The sequence below is a fragment of the Scyliorhinus torazame genome, chromosome 30, assembly GCF_047496885.1.
Source record: "Scyliorhinus torazame isolate Kashiwa2021f chromosome 30, sScyTor2.1, whole genome shotgun sequence".
In the NCBI taxonomy this organism is placed as follows: Eukaryota; Metazoa; Chordata; class Chondrichthyes; order Carcharhiniformes; family Scyliorhinidae; genus Scyliorhinus; species Scyliorhinus torazame.
Genome location: NC_092736.1, coordinates 5,399,760 through 5,418,680, shown reverse-complemented (window position 1 = coordinate 5,418,680; position 18,921 = coordinate 5,399,760). Strand labels below are relative to the sequence as shown.

At 48.7% G+C, this 18,921-nt stretch overlaps 1 pseudogene; it reads left to right on the top strand.

Annotated features, from left to right (window-relative positions):
- The first annotated feature begins 5,744 nt into the window (after positions 1-5,744).
- On the top strand, positions 5,745-18,908 carry LOC140404323 (huntingtin-interacting protein K-like; annotated as a pseudogene).
- Positions 18,909-18,921: the final 13 nt, after the last annotated feature.

The following is an 18,921-nucleotide window of genomic DNA, read 5'->3' as shown; positions in this document are numbered from 1 at the left end:
GGAGAATTTGGTAGTTTGATGTTGCCAGCTCCTGGTTGAAATGAAATGCACACCACCTTTTGCAGGGATAGAGAGAGAGAGAACTCCGATACATGTCAGAGTCAAGGCCTCACGACCAGCAGGTGGTCAGGGAAGGCTCTGAAAGAAAGGAACATTTTACATTGGGGTCATGAAACCAGCTTAGGGGCAGGACAGTGGCACAGTCTGCAAGATTGAGTGGCATGGACAGAGTGGATCGTCAGATGCTCTTTCCTAGGGTAGGAGAGTCAAGTATTAGGGGACATAGGTTTACAGTGCGTGGGGAAAAGTTTAGGACAAATGTGCGAGGCAAGTTTTTTTTACACAGAGGGTGGTAAATATATTACTTATTTTACGAGTTATTGGGAATTTCTAATGGAGAAGATACTAAATTGGTCACTAGATACAGGCAAGGTGAGTGAACTCACTCATTTTCATTCCTTCAGAAAAAACTCTCACCATTTCCCAATACATTAAAAAAAAATGTAGAGTACCCAATTCATTTTTTCCAATTAAGGGGCAATTTAGTGTGGCCAATCCACCTTGCCTGCACATCCTTTGGGTGGTGGGGGTGAAACTCGCGCAATCACTGGGAGAATGTGCAAACTCCACACGGACAGTGACCCAGAGCCAGGATCGAACCTGGGACCTCGGCGCCGTGAGGCTGCAGGGCGAACCCACTGCACCACCGTGCTGCCCACCATTTCCCAATACATGATCCAATTCCTCCAGAAATGTTTCCACAGGTTTTCGACTTCACTTAAGCTGATATTCCAGGTGCTGGTCAGGGCGTCAAAGAACTCCTTGATCTCCGACTTAAACACTCTCCCCTTGTCCTATTCCCCATATTGAGCTTAGCAAGGAAATCTTTTCCATGTTATCTGCTATCCCGCCCAGATCTATCATAAGAACATAAGAACTAGGAGCAGGAGTAGGCCATCTGGCCCCTCGAGCCTGCTCCACCATTCAATGAGATCATGGCTGATCTTTTGTGGACTCAGCTCCACTTTCCGGCCCGAACACCATAACCCTTAATCCCTTTATTCTTCAAAAAGCTATCTATCTTTATCCTTAAAACATTTAATGAAGGAGCCTCAACTGCTTCATTGGGCAAGGAATTCCATAGATTCACAACCCTTTGGGTGAAGAAGTTCCTCCTAAACTCAGTCCTAAATCTACTTCCCCTTATTTTGAGGCTATGCCCCCTAGTTCTGCTTTCACCCGCCAGTGGAAACAACCTGCCCGCAGCTATCCTATCTATTCCTTTCATAATCTTATATGTTTCTATAAGATCCCCCCCTCATCCTTCTAAATTCCAACGAGTACAGTCCCAGTCTACTCAACCTCTCCTCGTAATCCAACCCCTTCAGCTCTGGGATTAACCTAGTGAATCTCCTCTGCACACCCTCCAGTGCCAGTATGTCCTTTCTCAAGTAAGGAGACCAAAACTGAACACAATACTCCAGGTGTGGCCTCACTAACACCTTATACAATTGCAGCATAACCTCACTAGTCTTAAACTCCATCCCTCTAGCAATGAAGGACAAAATTCCATTTGCGGCCTTAATCACCTGTTGCACCTGTAAACCGACTTTTTGCGACTCCTGCACTAGCACACCCAGGTCTCTCTGCACAGCAGCATGTTTTAATATGTTATCATTTAAATAATAATCCCTTTTGCTGTTATTCCTACTAAAATGGATAACCTCACATTTGTCAATATTGTATTCCATCTGCCAGACCCCAGCCCATTCACTTAGCCTATCCAAATCCCTCTGCAGACTTCCAGTATCCTCTGCACTTTTTGCTTTACCACTTATCTTAGTGTCGTCTGCAAACTTGGACACATTGCCCTTGGTCCCCAACTCCAAATCATCTATGTAAATTGTGAACAGTTGTGGGCCCAACACTGATTCCTGAGGGACACCACTAGCTACTGATTGCCAACCAGAGAAACACCCATTAATCCCCACTCTTTGCTTTCTATTAATTAACCAATCCTCTATCCATGCTACTACTTTCCCCTTAATGCCATGCATCTTTATCTTATGCAACAACCTTTTGTGTGGCACCTTGTCAAAGGCTTTCTGTAAATCCAGATATACCACATCCATTGGCTCCCCGTTATCTACCGCACTGTTAATGTCCTCAAAAAATTCCACTAAATTAGTTAGGCACGACCTGCCCTTTATGAACCCATGCTGTGTTTGCCCAATGGGACAATTTCCATCCAGATGCCTCGCTATTTCTTCCTTGATCGATTCCAGCATCTTCCCTACTACCGAAGTTAAGCTCACTGGCCTATAATCACTCGCTTTCTGCCTACCTCTTTTTTTTAAACAGTGGTGTCACGTTTGCTAATTTCCAATCCGCCAGGACCACCCCAGAGTCTAGTGAATTTTGGTAAATTATCACTAGTGCATTTGCAAATTTCCCTAGCCATCTCTTTTAGCACTCTGGGATGCATTCCATCAGGTCCAGGAGACTTGTCTACCTTTAGCCCCATTAGCTTACCATCACAAGCTCCTTGGTGATGACATTCCTCTCAAGGTCCTCACCTGTCATAGCCTCATTTCCATCAGTCACTGGCATGTTATTGTGTCTTCCACTGTGAAGACCGACCCAAAATACCTGTTCAGTTCCTCAGCCATTTCCTCATCTCCCATTATTAAATCTCCCTTCTCATCTTCCAAAGACCAATATTTACCTTAGCCACTCTTTTTGTTTTATATATTTGTAGAAGCTTTTACTATCTGTTTTTGTATTCTGAGCAAGTTTACTCTCATAATCTATCTTACTCTTATAGCTTTTTTAGTAGCTTTCTGTTGCCCCCTAAAGATTTCCCAGTCCTCTAGTCTCCCACTGATCTTTGCTACTTTGTATGTTTTTTCCTTCAACTTGATACTCTCCCTTATTTCATCAGGACTGGTTCTCTAGATCATTGATTCTGATCCATAACGCCACATTCTCTTTAACCGCTGCAGCCTGCTCCGACTCCAGTGCAGTGATCCTGTCACTGCCGTCGCCATATCCATGACGGTGCTGGCGTGGGAGTCAACGGTTAGGCGAAGGGACGATCGGATAGGATCCAGCGTCGCCTCCAGAGGGTTTTCGGTTTGGCTCGTATTTGATCAGAATTTTGCTCCGAGTATAGGATGTTAATAACGCAGGAGAGGCAGCTGCCATCTTGGTTGCATCCAAATCGGCAGGGGTATCTATATCAGTCAAACTTCTTTGGCTAAAATTCTTTACTTTTTTTTTTGAAGCAGTTTGTTGTTGTTCGTCTGCAGTGGGTCTTGCGGTGTTTGTGGCACCATAAGTAGCGAGAATGTCAGGGGAAGATACCGTGTGTGCATGCTTCACCTACATCACGCAACCGGAAGTCGGGGGGGGGGGGTGGGTATGGGGGTCAGATCTGACTACAGTGCTTCGCATAGAACCAAAGAAAGGTTATGGTGCAGAAAGAGGCCATTCGGTCCATGCTGGCCAATATAGAAACAAAGAAACTAGCTACTCATTTTAATCCCACTTTCCAGCACCTGGTCCATGGCCTTGCAGGTTGCGGCACTTTGGTTGCAGATCCAGGTATCTTTGAAATGAATTGAGCGTTTTCAGCCTCAATTGTCAACTTGCCCAAGGGAATTCCAGACACCCACTGGGTGAAAATGTTTCCCCTCATGTCCCCTCAGATTTTGCCACCTGGTAATTGGACCCTCGGCTCTGGACAATTTTTTTTTTTTTCTTGTCTACTCTATCTCAGCCGTTCATGATTTTGTACACCCTCAATTAGGCCAACCCTCCGCCCCCTCTGATCCAAGTAGAACAACCCCAAGCCTATCCAATCTCTTACAGCTGCAATTTTCAAGCCTGGCAACATTCTTGTAAATCTCCTCTGTGCACTCTCCTGAGTAATGTGGTGACCAGAACTGTGTACACAACTCCAGCTGTAGCCTAACTAATGTTTCATACAGCTCATCATTGTTATCCCTGCTTTTGTATTCTATACCTTGTGCAATAAAGGAAATCATTCCATGTCCTTTTCTGGCCACCTTGTCCACCTTTCCTGCTATCCATTATGATCGCAGACCAGACCCCAACAGTGGCTAGGATGCTGTACAGAAACATCAATATTTTATTTAAATTTTGTAAGTCTGTGAGGAAAGGATACCGCACTCCAGGTGTGATTCACACAAAATAGGGAGATGGTAAATTAAAACAAACTTTATTACTGACACAGTATTAAAATATCTTTACATCACACATGACAATAGCTTACAATTTACCCCTTAAACAATGTTAATACTACAGTGAATACCGTAACCCTTAACTGCTATCTTTACATCCACTCCAACAACTGAAGATCTCCGGTTACAATCCGCTTTTAAATAGTTAGCAGACTCATGAATACTTGCTGTACGGAGATGTCTTTTGAGACTGTTTGAAAAGATAAACCTGAACATGTCAAAACCGTGCATAATCTCTGGCTGTATTTCGTCAGAAACTATCTCACAGCTTGCCTTCCACACAAAGACAAACTCTGAACCTTAACATCTGACTGCTTTAACCCTGGCTTCTCCCATTAACTATATCATCTCACTGAACTGAACACAATGTCTCTAATAATCCACTCTGCAGGGAACCCTCTTCATATAAGCAAAAATCCATTAGCCCAAACTTTTACCACGCTTTAATTGCACCTTAGGCTCCCCTGAATCCGAGCTGTCTTGCAAACCTGTTTTTTTGAAAACACTATTGCGGCAGTCATACAGACACTAAACCAGGCTGTTACCCCTTCCAGCACCAAATACATATATATATATATATATATATATGAAATTCATACATTCGTGTCACACCTTCAGGGAGCTGTGGACATGTAGTCCAAGGTCTCGTGCTTCCTCAACCCCTCAATATCTTCTCGTTTATTGAGTATTCCCTTGTTTTGTTTGCCCTCCCCCAAATGCATTACCTCACACTTTTCCAGACTGAATTGCATTTGCCACTTCTCCGCCCACTCAACTAAACAATTGATACCATTGGATAGCAGTCCTCTCCACTATCAATGCCTGGACAGTTTTTGTGTCCCCCTCCCTACTGGTATGTGTTGTTGATCATTTCCAGATTGTGTTGGTCACTGGTCCAGGGCCTCTGAGAGTTGCTGCTCGGTGTTTCTCAGTTTTATTCCAACCTCACTTATTTGAAATGTTTTTGGAAACATTTCCAGAATGTTATTTCCGAATTGTGTTTTAAACTGAAGTAAACCTGGATGAGCAGTGAATGGAATCAGGAGTTTGGAGCCTCCAGTTCCACACCAGGGTGACCAACACTGACAGGGTTGGAGCTGAGACGGAGTACAACCCGGAAGCAGCGGTGGCGGGGGCGGGCAAGCCAGGCCAGATGGTGGGGGGTGAATGTAATGCGCCGCTCCATGTCGCATTACATTCACCCCCCACCATCTGGCCTGTGAAATCCTACCAACCGTCCTGGTTTGAGACAATTCACACCTCTTTAACCTGGGGTTACCCCATCTCTGGATCTGTAAAGATTTAATGTCTGGCATCTTTGAATCTGTCTATATATATGTTTCTGGAACCTACCTCTTCATTCACCTGAGGAAGGAGCAGCGCTCCGAAAGCTAGTGTTTGAGACAAACCTGTGCACTTTAACCTGGTGTAGTCAGACTTCTTCCTGTGGACGTAGTTTCCGGCGGCGGGTCTGCGCGCTGACACACTTCCGGCGCGGGGGTGCTGACGTGTATCCGGCGGCGCGGCGCGCAGCAGCAGCGGGGCAGATGGCGGAGGCTGACGGGGACCTGGACCTGGAGAATGAGGAGACCGAGCGGCCGGCGGAGAAACCGCTGGAAACACGGACAGCGGAGCGGCGGATCTGAGAGGGTGACCGACTATGCGGAGGAGAAAGAGATTCTCAGCTCGGACCTGGAGACGGTGAGGGCCTGGGGAGGAGGGTATGGGGGGAGGAGGAGGGTATGGGGGAGGGGGAGGAGGGTATGGGGGGAGGAGGAGGGGTATGGGGGAGGAGGAGGGTATGGGGGGAGGGGAGGAGGGTATGGGGGGAGGGGGAGGAGGGTATGGGGGGAGGGGGAGGGGGAGGAGGGTATGGGGGGAGGGGGATGGGGGGGAGGAGGGGATGGGGGGGAGGAGGGTATGGGGGGAGGGGGATGGGGAGGAGGGTATGGGGGGAGGGGGATGGGGAGGAGGGTATGGGGGAGGGGGATGGGGAGGAGGGTATGGGGGGAGGGTATGGGGGGAGGAGGGTATGGGGGGAGGGGGATGGGGAGGAGGGTATGGGGGGAGGGGGATGGGAGGAGGGGATGAGGGAGGAGGGAATGGGGGAGGGGGATGGGGAGGAGGGTATGGGGGGAGGGGATGGGGAGGAGGGTAGTGGGGGGAGGGGGATGGGGAGGAGGGTATGGGGGGAGGGGGATGGGGAGGAGGGTATTGGGGGAGGGGATGGGGAGGAGGGTATGGGGGGAGGGGGATGGGGAGGAGGGTATGGGGAGGAGGGGGATGGGGAGGAGGGTATGGGGAGGAGGGTATGGGGGAGGGGATGGGGAGGAGGGTATATGGGGAGGAGGGTATGGGGGGAGGGGGATGGGGAGGAGGGTATGGGGGAGGGGGATGGGGAGGAGGGTATGGGGGGAGGGGGATGGGGAGGAGGGGGATGGGGGGGAGGGGGATATGGGGGGAGGGGGATATGGGGGGGAGGGGGATGGGGAGGAGGGTATAGGGGAGGAGGGGATGGGGGAGGGGGAGGAGGGGAGGGGAGGAGGGGAGGGGGAGGAGGGTATGGGGGGATGGGGAGGAGGGGATGGGGAGGAGGGTATGGGGGGAGGAGGGGATGGGGTGGAGGGTATGGGGGAGGGGGATGGGGTATGGGGGATGGGGAGGAGGAGGGGATGGGAGGAGGAGGGGATGGGGAGGAGGGGGATGGGGAGGAGGAGGGGATGGGGAGGGGGGAGGAGGGTATGGGGGAGGGGGAGGGGAGGAGGGTATGGGGGAGGGGGGGGGAGGAGGGTTATGGGGGAGGGGGAGGAGGGTTGGGGGAGGGAGGGGGGAAAGGAGGGTATGGGGGAGGGGGAGGGGGAGGAGGGGTATGGGGCGAGGGGGAGGAGGGTATGGGGAGGGGAGGGGGGGAAAGGAGGGTATGGGGGAGGGGGGGAAGAGAGATGGGTGAGGGAGGAGGGTATGGGGGAGGGGGAGGGGCAGGAGGAGATGGGGGAGGAGGGGAGGGGAGGAGGGAGGGAGGAGGGTATGGGGAGGGGACGGGAGGAGGGTATGGGGGGGAGGGAGGAGAGATGGGGAGGGGAGGGGGGGTGAGGGGCTATAGCGGGGAGTGGATTCAGAGAGGTATGGGGTCGGGGGGGGGGGTTGGAGTTATAGGGTTGGGAGGGAGGAGGTTCAGAAAGATATGATGTTTTGTGGGGAGGAGGTTCAGAGAGGTATGGGGTTTTGTGGGGAGGCGGTTCTGGGGGAGAGGGGGGGGGGGAGAGGTGGAGGGGCCTTAGAAAGTGAATGACTATGAAGGAGGTTCTGGGGAATTGAGGGTAGGGTAAGGAGAGGGAGCTGAGAGTATGGTGATCGGTGAGAGTCGGAGGGGAGGGTGACAGTTGTAAATAGGGGGAGAGGGAGATTGAATTCCCATTCTCCTCTCCCCCTCCCATTAACTCCCAATCTCATTGCCCTGCCATACTCTCACAGGACTTTCTGGCAGGCAGAGACCATTCAATAAGATTATAGCTGATCTGTTTGCTAGTGTCAATTCCACTAATCTGTCTGTCTCTGTAACCTTTGACTCCCTTGTCTTATCGAAAATCTGTCTAACTCCACCGTGAATATATCAACAATGAGGAATTTGAAAGGGGAGGACAATGCTGGGGGTGGTGTGATAACATGGCTGAGGAGGGATTATTTACAACAGTGAATGTGGATTGTGACTGGTGTGTGTTTCTGTTCACAGGCGATGTCCGTCATTGGAGACAGAAGGTCGTGCGAACAGAAAGCTAAACAGGAAAGGTCTGAATCACCCATTCGATTTGCAGGTTACTCTTTGGGGGTTGGTGAAGGAGGGGAAGCAGGAATGGTACCGGGAAATGAGAAACCTTCCAACTTTAGTCCAGCTCCGTCTGCCATTCGTCGGCCCACTGGCCTAATTGATCAAGATCCCGTTGCAATCCTAGATAACCTTCTTCACTATCCACTGTGCCACCAATCTTGGTGTCATCTGCAAACTTACTAACCATGCCTCCTAAATTCTCATCCAAATCATTAATATAAATCACAAATAACAGTGGACCCAGCACCGATCCCTGAGGCAAACCACTGGTCACAGGCCTCCAGTTTGAAAAACAACCCTCTACCACTACCCTCTGCCTTCTGTCGTCCAGCCAATTTTGAATCCAATTGGCAACCTCACCCTGGATCCCGTGAGCTTTAACCTTCTGCAACAACCTACCATGCGGTACCTTGTCAAAGGCTTTGCTAAAGTCCATGTAGACAACGTCTACTGCACTGCCCTCATCTACCTTCTTGGTCACCCCCTCAAAAAACTCAATCAAATTTGTGAGACATGATTTTCCACGCACAAAGCCATGCTGACTGCCCCGAATCAGTCCTTGCCTCTCTAAATGCTTGTAGATCCTGTCTCTCAGAATACCTTCTAGCAACTTACCTACTACAGACGTTAGGCTCACCGGTCTGTAGTTCCCAGGCTTTTCCCTGCTGCCCTTCTTAAACAAGGGCACAACATTCGCCACTCTCCAATCTTCAGGCACCTCACCTGTGGCTGCCGATGATTCAAATATCTCTGTTAGGGGACCCGCAATTTCCTCCCTAGCCTCCCACAACATCCTGGAATACATTTCATCAGGTCCCGGGGATTTATCTACCTTGATGCGCTTTAAGACTTCCAGCACCTCCTCCTCTGTAATATGCACACTTCTCAAGACATCACTATTTATTTCCCTTAGTTTCCTAACATCCATGCCTTTCTCCACCGTGAATACCGATGAGAAATATTCATTCAGGATCTCACCCAACTCTTGTGGCTCTGCACATAGATGTCCTTGTTGATCCTTAAGAGGCCCTACTCTGTCCCTAGTTACTCTTTTCCCCTTTATGTATCTGTAGAATCTCTTTGGATTCTCCCTTGCATTATTTGCCAAAGCAATTTCATGTCCCCTTTTTGCCCTCCTGATTACCCACTTAACTCTATTTCGACAATCTCTATACTCTTCAAGGGATCCACTTGATCCCAGTTGCTTATGTACGTCATATGTCTCCTTTTTGACCAGAGTCTCAATATCTCGAGTCACCCAGGGTTCCCTACTTCTACCAGCCTTACCCTTCACTCTAAAGGGAATGTGCTTACCCTGCACCCTGGTTAACACATTTTTAAAAGCCTCCCATTTACCAGCCATCCCTTTGCCTGCCAACAGTCTCCCCCAATCTACCTCTGCAAGTTCCTGTCTGATACCATCAAAATTGGCCTTGCCCCAATTAAGAATTTTAACTCTTGGGCCAGCCCTATCATTCTCCAGAGCTATCTTAAAACTAATGGAGTTATGGTCACTTGTCCCAAAGTGATCCCTCACTAGCACTTCTGTCACTTGCCCTTCCTTATTTCCCAAGACGAGGTCAAGTTTTGCCCCCTCTCTAGTCGGTCCATCCACATACTGAATGAGAAATTCCTCCTGAATACACTCAACAAATTTCCCTCCATCCAAGCCCCTAATGCTATGGCTGTCCCAGTCAATGTTGGGAAAGTTAAAGTCCCCTACTACTACCACCCTATTATTCTTGCAGCTATCTGTAATCTCCTTACATATTTGCTCCTCAATTTCCCGCTGACTATTTGGGGGCCTGTAGTACAGTCCTACCAAGGTGATCTCTCCCTTCTTATTTTTCAGTTCCACCCATATAGACTCAGTGGGCGAACCCTCGGATATATCCCCTCTAAGTACTGCCGTGATGTTCTCCCTAATCAAAAACGCCACTCCCCCTCCTCTCTTACCTCCTGTTCTATCCTTTCTATAGCATCTGTACCCCGGAACATTGAGCTGCCAGTCCTGCCCCTCCCTTAGCCATGTTTCAGTCATAGCTATAATATCCCAGTCCCATGTGCCCGTCCATGCCCTGAGTTCATCCGCTTTGCCCGTCAGGCCCCTTGCATTGAAATAAATGCAGTTTAATGTAGACTTTCCTTGCTCTCTGCCCTGCTTTCTCTGGTTATGCTTTACACACTCTCCCTTCCTGCCTTTTGTTTCTGTCCCCACTGATTTCCTACATCGGTTCCCATCCCCCTGCCACATTAGTTTAAACCCTCCCCAACTGCACTAGCAAACACACCCCTGAGAACATTGGTTCCGGTCCCACCCAGATGCAGACCGTCCGATTTGTACAGGTCCCACCTCCCCCAGAACCGGTCCCAATGTCCCAGGAATTTGAAACCCTCCCTCTTGCACCATCTCTCAAGCCACGTATTCATCCTAGCTATCCTGTCATTCCTACTCTGACTATCACGTGGCACTGGTAGCAATCCTGAGATTACTACCTTTTGAGGTCCTACTTTTTAGTTTAACCCCTAACTCCCTAAATTCAGCTTGTAGGACCTCATCCCGTTTTTTACCTATATCGTTGGTGCCTATATGCACCACGACAGCTGGCTGTTCACCCTCCCCCTCCAGAATGCCCTGCAGCCGCTCCGAGACATCCTTGACCCTTGCACCAGGGAGGCAACATACCAACCTGGATTCTCGTTTGCGTCCGCAGAAACGCCTGTCTATTCCCCTTACAATTGAATCCCCTATCACTATAGCTCTGCCACTCTTTTTCCCGCCCTTCTGTGCAGCAGAGCCAGCCACGGTGCCATGAACCTGGCTGCTGCCACCTTCCCCTGGTGAGCCATCTCCCCCAACAGTTTCCAAAACGGTAAATCTGTTTTGGAGGGAGATGACCGCAGGGGATCCCTGCACTGCCTTCCTACTCTTCCTCTGTCTGTTGGTCACCCATTCCCTATCTGCCTCAGTCATTTTAATCTGCGGTGTGACCAACTCAATGAATGTGCTATCCACAACTTTCTCAGCATCGCGGATGCTCCAAAGTGAGTCCATCCGCAGCTCCAGAGCCGTCAAGCGGTCTAACAGGAGCTGCAGTTGGACACACTTCTTGCAGATGAAGGAGTAAGGGACACCAGAAGGCTCCCTGACTTGCCACATCTCACAAGAGGAGCATGACACGGGTCTGAGCTCTCCTGCCATGACTTAAACCTGAAGTTAAATTTGAACTACACTACACAGCTAAGAGAAAGTCAAAGAGAGAGAAATCACTTACCAGTCACAAGCCAATCACTTACCTGCTGACTGTGATGTAATTGCTCCCGAGACTCCCTCACAGGTCTGCTTCTCTGCACCTCCTTAAGATGAGCACCAAATTCCCTTAACTGGTTAATTAATTGGACATTTTTTTGGGGGGGGAAACTCAACACCAAACTCCAAAAAAACACAGCCCTCACTCACCTCTTACCCGAACTCAGCCTTACCCAAACTCAGATACACTCTGTTTGCCTCCAGCACTCTGTTTCTATAGGCACTTCAGCCACACCCTTTGTATCCTTCCTGATTTACAGTCAGCCAATAGGCCTGCTCCCAAAACTGATCTCCCGAAACTACCAGCTGACCTGCAAGGTAAGGAAGTTGTTAAGCAGTACTTACCTCACCCACGCCGCGACCTTTTAAACTGTCCCCTCTGCCTCGCAGCTCCCGCGCTTTTTCAATCTCCCGCGCTGTTTCCAAAGTCCCGGCTCTCTCTCTCTCCCGAACTACCAGCTGACCTGCAAGGTAAGGAAGTTGTTAAGCAGCACTTACCTCACCCACGCCGCAACCTTTTAAACTGTCCCCTCTGCCTCGCAGCTCCCGCGCTTTTTCAATCTCCCGCGCTGTTTCCGAAGTCCCGGCTCTCTCTCTCTCTCCCGAACTACCAGCTGACCTGCAAGGTAAGGAAGTTGTTAAGCAGTACTTACCTCACCCACATTCTCAGTCTTTTCGCGTGATCAGCACTCTTTCTCCTCCCTGATCCAGCTTCTTGGGCTGTCCTGCTGTGTTTAAGGCTTTCAGACCGATCGCTTTCATCCGAGAGGTGAAAGTTCATTATTCCAGTTCGCTGTGCCTTGTATTAGTCAGCCTGGGTAAGAACTGCGGTTAATTTTTCCCCCCCTTTCCCTTCAGGGAGAAAGAGCTGGCAAAAGTGACCATCAGGAAGGAAGATGTCGAATTGATAGTAAGTCATGTTTGCAATTATACAAAGCATTTATTTTAATGATTCAAAACAGCTTTATCTGCCAGGTCCCCTGTTTGATCCCGTGCCACGTTAAACATGGGAGGTTCCTGCTCAATGCTGATGTTCATTGTAGACCGGGCAAAAGAAAACCCCATGCAAAATAAAATGGGCAGAGTTTCCTGCTCAGCACTCAGTGTCTGGTTGCATCTGTCCTTCAGCAAAGACTCAGCAGAACAGATGCATTTAGGTAACTGCATGAGGGGGAAAGGAATAGCATGGGGAGATGGAGGGAGGATGCTTGATGGCCTAGAAACACCAGCATGGTGGTGGGATTGATTTGGCAAATCTTATGTAAATGTTGAAAATATTTTTTGCAAGCTAGTTAGATCCTAGAGATTGGATGATAGCTAATAGTGGGGTATCACAGGGATCGGAGCTAGGACCCCAGCTGTTCACTATATATTAGTGATTTAGATGAGGGAACTAAATGTAATATCTCCAAATTTGCAGGTGACACAAAGCTGGGTGGGAGGGTGAGCTGTGAGGAGGATGCAGAGATGCTTCAGTGTGATTTAGACAAGCTGAGTGAGTGGGAAAATGCATGGCAGATGCTGTATAATTGGATAAAATGAGGTTATCCACTTTGGTAGCAAAAAACAGGAAGGCAGACTATTATTGAATGGCTATAGATTGAGGGAAGAGAATGTGCAACGAGACCCGAGTGTCTCTACATCAGTCACTGAAAGGTACAGCAGTTGGTAAAGAAGGCAAATGGTACCTTGCCATTCAGAGCGAGAGGTTTCGAGTATAGAAGCAGGGATGTGTTGCTGCAATTGTACAGGGCCTTGGTGAGGCCACACCTGGAGTATTGTGGGCAGTTTTGGTCTCCTTCTCTGAGGAAGGTTGTTCTTGCTCTCGAGGGAGCGCAGCGAAGGTTTACCAGACTGATTCCTGGGATGGCGGGACTGACGCATTAGGAGGTTGAGTCAGTTAGGATTATATTCACTGGGGTTCAGAAGAATGAGCGGGGATCTCATTGAAACTTTTAAAATTGTAACAGGATTAGACAGGGTAGAGGCAGGAAAGATATGTTCCCGATGGCGGGGAGTCCAGAACCTGGGGTCACAGCCTGAGGTTACAGGGTAGACCATTTAGGAGAGCGATGAGGGGAAATGTTTTCACTCGAGTGGTGAGCCAGTGGAAATCGCTACCACAAAAAGTAGTTGCGGCCATAACATTACGTTTTCAAGAAGGAGCTAGATATCGCTCTTAGGGCTAATGGGATCAAAGGATATGGGAGGAAAGCGGGAACATGTTACTGAGTTGGATGATCAGCTATGATCATGACAAATGGTGGAACAGGCTCGAAGGGCCGAATGGCCTCCTGCTTCTATATTCTATGTTGCAGTCAGTTCATTGTGTAGTGCAAGGGTTTGGGCCCAATTAACCATTCCAATTTAATAGTGGCTTCAGTCCAATTAACTCAATGTGGAATCAGAAAAAAAATTGTTTGTCTGCTTCAGTCTGTGTTCCCACCACAGGAGGATGTGGGTTTGAGCACCACCCCAGAACGTGGACCCGTATCTAATGTTTTTATTGCAGTGCCGAGGGACTGACAAATTCTAAGAAATGCCGTTTTACTGGTACACCATTAAACCCAGGCTCTGTCTGCCACGTCAGGTGGGTTTTAAGAATCCATGACCCTACTGCTTCACCTGAAGCAGAGTGGCTGCGGTTTTTGAACAACAACCAATTGCTGGAAGAATATGGGTGCTGGCCTGACATGTTGTCATATTGGAATAACGCAGGGCTTTCTTAACTTTATCGAATCTTGTGACAAGAGGAGGCCATTCAGCTCATCACCCCTGCGGTAGCTCTTTGAAAGAGTAATCCGTTAGTCCCACGCCCCTCTTCTTTCCCCATAGTTGTGCATTCCCCCCCCCCCCTTTAATATTTATTGAATTTGAAGTTATTGATTCTGCTGTCGTCACCACATCATTAAAAACTCAGTATATTTTTAAAAGTCTCCACAAAAACAGGTCCAGCACGAGCCACTGAAGGTGAGGGGAAACCATGTCAACGCCACCCCCGTGACACATTTGTTTGTCATTTTTCTCCAGATGAACGAGATGGAGATCTCTCGAAATGCAGCCGAGCGAGGTCTGCGGGAACATTTGGGCAACGTCGTCGAAGCTTTGATCGCTCTCACCGACTGAGGTCACGCTGTGTTTCCTGGGACTGTTTCGGACATGTTGGTGAGGGAGGGGGGGGGGAACTGCAAAGAGATTGGGGGAAGGGGTGGATGGAATTGGAGGTCCATCCATCTGTGCAAACACTACCCACTGTTCGGTGACAGGGCTGGGATGGTCTCGGTGAGGTGAATGCTTTGCTGGCGCAAGTGCTACTCAAGATCCGACACTGAATCCTTAAGATGGGCAAAACCTTCCGAATGGGTAGGAACAAAAGGACTTGAATCAATAAAATACAAACTCATTTACTCAAACCAGGCCTTGATGTCCACTTGCCTTTGGAGATTTAACAATGAGGGGGCGAAGATGATTCTTAGTGTGAAGAATGCTCGATCAGCACGACATTCGCCCATTACCAGTTTGAAACAGTAATTTCTTCTTCAGCTTCTCAATTTAAAGTAATCTTCTGGACCTCTTTCCAATTATTTTAAACCTTGCTACGACCTCTTTTATCTTGGCTGAAAAAATAAATGTTTCTCTGCTCTTTCCTCTAATTCAATCCCTCAAACTGAGGGGTCAGCTTCTCTCCTCTCTGCACCTCCTCTGCAGTTTGGAGTAATTTCCTCGTATCCGTGTTGGTAAAGTCTCTGGACTGCAGATCAGTCAGACCCGAGCGCTGGGCAGTTTGGACAGGATAGCCACCTGTCTTGGTTGTATTCAGGTCCTGTTATTTCTGGCTGTCCTGCCTCTAAGAGTCCCTGATTGTATTCCACCTCTGCTGTACCTCGATTACCCCTTTTTTAATGCACAGACTGAGCCCCTCATCGTCCCAGGACCCCAGCTGGCCCCATTATGCAGCCTTGGTCTTTCAAAAAGCCGTTGTCACAATAACGCACAGGAGAAAAGCATGGGAGTGCGGCATAAACCGTTCAAAAACCATTGGAATCGGGACACTCCATTTTACTGGTTTAATGAGACCATGGCTGGTCTGTGACAACTTTGACCCGTACATAACAAAAATCTCACCAACCTCAGATTTAAATGATTCGCTGATGTGGCCCTGTTTGTGGAAGGTAGTTTCAAACGTCTACCGCCTTTGGTGTGTTTCTTAACTTCACTGCTGAAAGACCTGGCTCTATTTTTCTTTTTAATTATTCCAATTAAGGGGCAATTTAGCGTGGCCAATCCACCTACCCTGCACATCTTTGGGCTATGGGAGGCCAGACCCACGCAGACACGGAGAATGTGCAAACTCCACACAGACAGTGACCCGGGGCCGGGATTGAACCCAGGTACTCGGTGCCGTGAGGCAGCAGTGCTAACCACCGTGACGCCCAACTGGCTCTATTTTTTCACTTCCCCTTAGTCCAATCAACATATATCATTTCCCTCTATTTGGGGAAAGATGCCGAGACCAGAAGATTCTCAGTGGTTGGAGATGTTTGGTGGTGTCCCACAGGGTTTTCTAAGACAGCTGTTCATCAATAATTTGAGGGAGTGGGCTGCACGGTGGCGTAGAGGTTGGTACTCCTGTCTGACGGTGCCAAGGTCCCAGGTTCGATCCTGGCTCTGGGCCACTGTCCGTGTGGGGTTTGCACTTTTTCCCCGTGCCTGCGTGGGTCTCACCCCCACAACCCAAAGATGTGCAGGTTAGGTGGATTGGCCACGCTAAATTGCCCCTTAATCGGAAAAAATGAATTGGGTACTCTAAAGTTATTTAAAAATATATAATTTTGAGGGAGTGTTGTTAGGTCTTGTGGTGCAGTGGGTAAGGGCCCTGCCCTTTTGAGCCAGAGGCTGGGGATTTGAGTCCCAGCCCAGGCTGAGGAAGGCGAGTTCATAACCGGTTGAGAATCAACCTGCAAATCACATGCCAATGGCAGCTGGTAAGAGTGGGAGGAATCCCTGATCGGCCGTGTGAAGGAAGGAAGTTGGAGCCTTTACCTTAACTGTCCATGGTTCTGGGCTACAAACCTTGGGTTATGGGGAGGCGCGGATCAAATCAGCTGTGACCTCATTGAATGGCGGAGCAGACTTGGATGGTTCAATGGCCCACTCCTCATTCTTGTGTAAATCTCTATAAAATAGGAAGTGCGGTACCTAACATGGAGAACAAAATGAAGGATATTAAGGTTGTGGACTGGACAAAAATTCCTGTCGGGTCGAATTCGGTGTTGGTGAATATGAGGCAGTACGTTATGGTGAGCAAGTTGGACGGTGGCAGAATGGATGCACTGGAAGGGCAGAGTGATTGGGGGTCGTGTTTTACACAATATTCGGGTGGCACAGTGGTTAGCACTGCTGCCTCACGGCACCGAGGACCCAGGTTCGATCCCAGCCCTGGGTCACTGTCCGCATGGAGTTTGCACACACTCCCCGTGTTTGCATGGGTTTCACCCGCACAGCCCATAAAAATTTGTGCAGGGTAGGTGGATTGGCAACACTAAATTGGGCTGGTTTATCACAGTGGGCTAAACAGCTGGCTTGTAATGCAGAACAATGCCAGCAGCGCGGGTTCAATTCCCGTACCGGCCTCCCCGAACAGGCACCGGAATGTGGCGACTAGGGCCTTTTCACAGTAACTTCATTGAAGCCTGCTTGTGACAATAAGCGATTATTAAATTGCCACTTAATTAGAAAAAAAATAATTGGGTGCTCTAAAAAACAATAATACATTTAAAAAAAAAAAAAAAAAAGTTTCACACAATATTAAAAGGAGCTGTTCCAAGTGGATGACCATAGAGTGCTGGGTTTGGTAATGGAAGTACGGGATATAAAAGTCAGGACGTAACGGGGAATCTATAAAATCTTAGTGCAGCCACAGCCTTTGAGTAGATTGCCATCTGGATGGTGCAGAGATAGCGAGGAGCAAATTTGCCATGTGAACAATTAAAACGGAGAGAATTCGAAAGACCGAGGTGCTGAAACATGGACTGATGGAGCAGAGGAGATAGTAATACATTTCCAGTGATAGAGAGTTCTAGAACAAGAGGGAAAGGTTACACCGAAAGATCTACGGTAGACTTCTTTACACCCATGTTTGAGAGCTTGTGGGGCTAGCGACTGAAAGTGTCAACGTTTAAAAATAGATGGTTAAAGGCAAGGGGAATAAAGGGATGTGTGACGAGCGACTTCTCAGATGGAAAACAAACACTAACGGGCAGATTCCATGTTGTAATTTGTATTTGATTCAAAATGCAGTTATACAAGGGTCCCCAATTCCCTCCTATGCAGGAACAGTGCATAGACCTAGGATGGGCCGCATGAGTGACCCTCCGTCACCTGTGGGTTGTGAGATTGAAATCGGGGCTGGTTCACTCATCATGACCCCATGAATAAGATTGGATACATTTAATACACGCCAAATATTTCAGAACGAGTTATAGAACATGCTTAATAATTAATATATTCATAGAACTGTCACCAACTTCAAGTGGAAAAAACAAAAGAAACATTTAAACTTTGGACACACGGCACTCACAGTCAATGTTGTGAGCAATCAACACGCTCCTCACTTCACACGCCCTCGCTTTACGTGAGAACCATTTCAGTCATACTGGTAGGAAGAAAACTACACGGACAGGAATCAGTGGAATATGGCGACATTCTGCACGGGCAACGGTCAAAATGTCTCATGGGGCTCAACCCAGGTGGGCCGCACGTTGTCTTCCCCCCCCCCCCCCCCCCCCCCCCTCACACACTGGCATAGACCATGTATTCAAAGTCATAAACGGATCCCAGTTTCTGCAAATGTGTGCATATCCATTTGCAACGCCGCACTTACCGAATTGATCCATGCCCACAGGTAACATTTCCTGAACGACCACAGGCTTCACCTGAGAAGTAGCAAGTAACAGTCACACTACACCACTGCCAGGCAATGATTATTTCTAACGAGAGAATCTAACCACCTTCCCTTGGAAGTTCATCCGCATTACCATGGCTGAACCCTCTGTCACCATCCAGCCTTGACCAGCAACAGCCAGTTCCCCTCCAAGCCACACACCACCTTGACTTGAAAGGGGTGAAAGCCAAGTGGGAGGAGGAGTTGGGGATGGAGTTGGAGGAGGGGGTATGGCGTGAGAGTCTGCGGGGGGGGGGGGGGTGAACGTAACATCATGTGTGAGGTTAGGGCTGATAGAGTTGAAGGGAGTGCATGGGGCTCCTTTGACCAAGTCCAGGATGAGCAGGCTATTTGCGGGGGTGAGTGTTGTGGGAGGGGCCGGCTAACCATGTTCTGGTCGTGTCCTAAGCTTGTGGGTTTCTGGGTCGTCTCCTTTGGCACCATGTCGGCGGTCCTACACATTTTTTAGGGGTTGGGGTGGTGTTTGTTATTACCTGTTTTTGTTGTTGCGATGTATAAAATTTGAAAAAGCTGAATAAAAATATATTTCTAAAAACTTTACAATTTATATAAATGG